The sequence below is a fragment of the Piliocolobus tephrosceles genome, chromosome 4 (genome assembly GCF_002776525.5).
Source record: "Piliocolobus tephrosceles isolate RC106 chromosome 4, ASM277652v3, whole genome shotgun sequence".
Classification (NCBI taxonomy): domain Eukaryota; kingdom Metazoa; phylum Chordata; class Mammalia; order Primates; family Cercopithecidae; genus Piliocolobus; species Piliocolobus tephrosceles.
In genome coordinates, this window is record NC_045437.1 from 1,273,662 (window position 1) to 1,275,134 (window position 1,473).

Genomic DNA, 1,473 nt, shown 5'->3' on the forward strand with positions numbered 1-1,473 from the left:
CCCCCATGCCTGGGCAGGCCCCCACGCCAGGGCAGGCCCCCATACCAGGGCAGGCCCCCACGCCAGGGCAGGCCAAGGCTGCGGATCCCAGGCAGCCCAGGGTCTGAGGATGGAGGTCCCTCCAGGCGGCAGGCAGGACTCCATGCAGAGGGGCCAGAGGCTTTGGGTGAGGGGAAACACCAGTCCTGAGGTGCAGGTTTTGTGCACAGAGACAGAAAAGACCCAGGAGACACAGATCACAGTCGGCTCCCAAGCGGCAGCCATCCCTCATTTCTGACGCCTGTCATGACAGCGCTCCCACTGTTTCCTTGGTTTGTCCCTAGATTCTTTTGGGTCCTCAACAGAGACCAGCATAGCCCAAGAGAAACATGCTGGCCACATGCATCATTTTAAATTTTCGAGGGGCCACATTTAAAGGGAATGACAACTTAATACATAGTTCATTTTGCCCGATATATCTGAAATATCATTCAACACGTACTCAACATAGAAGTTGCTACTGGCTGGTTTGCATTTTCTCACGCTGTCTTGGACGTGCAGTGTGCATTTCACTCTCACGGCTTCACGCCACCCGTGTCTCCACCCTGTCAGGGTCCAGTGGCCAGGTCAGCCTGTTGGGTATGCAGATCTAGACGATGTTTGGTTTGCCAGAGGTGGCGACTTCGAATGTGCCTCTCCTTCTCCCGCTTCCAGGGGCTCCTCCTCACCCCAGCTGGGTCCCCACTTCAGCATGACCCTCGCTGCGCCAAGCAACCACAAACCTGGTACCCCGCCACGGGGGACGACTGTCACTGTTCAACATCGTGTTATGTTACTGGCGTTCAGCAAACGTTCTTTACCGCTGAGAAACCTTCCCAGGCCTCGTCCTCCACGAGCTTTGTTTTGCTTTAAATCATGAGTGGGTGCTGAGCGTTATCAGACGGTCCTTCCTGTACCTGTGGGGACAGCCACGTGCTGTTTCCCACTTTAATCCGCTACTGTGATGCCTCACGGCCACGGTCTCTCTAAGACTAAAAGCCAGCTTCAGCACTGTGCCGCTACCTGTGAGGATTGTTTTTTAAAAGGAATTGCTAGATCTGTTGGGTAACAGGTGCTTGGGACTATCACCACCTGTTGAGTAAGACGCGCCTGTCACTTCCTCCCGGCGGCTTCCTCACGCGGTCGCCCTATGAAACCAGCGTGCGGCCATGCCTGCCAGCAGCCCCTGACGGCTGCTTCACTGTTTCCAACCCTGCTGCCTAAAAGTCCCTCTTTTTCCTTGGGTTGACCTCACTATTTTTGTCAATGAGGAAATCTCTTCCTGGAAGCTTTTGGCATATTTTCCCCTCCCGCTACCAAGGTCTCCCCCCAGCTGCCTTTAAGATAATTGAGTCAATTTGCCCACCACACTCTCCTTGGGTTTACACCAAGGCTGCTCTCTGGCTCCACTTCTTTTTTTTTTTTTTTTTTGAGATGGAGTCTTGCTCTGTCGCC

At 54.1% G+C, this 1,473-nt stretch overlaps 1 protein-coding gene across 2 annotated transcripts in view; it reads right to left on the minus strand.

Annotated features, from left to right (window-relative positions):
- LPCAT1 (lysophosphatidylcholine acyltransferase 1) overlaps positions 1 to 1,473 on the minus strand; it is a 73,876-nt gene that overhangs the window by 51,397 nt on the left and 21,006 nt on the right. The window contains exon 1 of one of the 2 annotated variants that reach the window (XM_026448025.2): positions 482 to 1,069. The exons of the other annotated variant lie outside the window; for it this stretch is intronic. The gene's annotated coding sequence lies outside the window, so the exon portion shown is untranslated. Of the gene's footprint in view, positions 1 to 481; positions 1,070 to 1,473 lie in introns of those variants that run through there. 2 annotated transcript variants of the gene reach the window in all.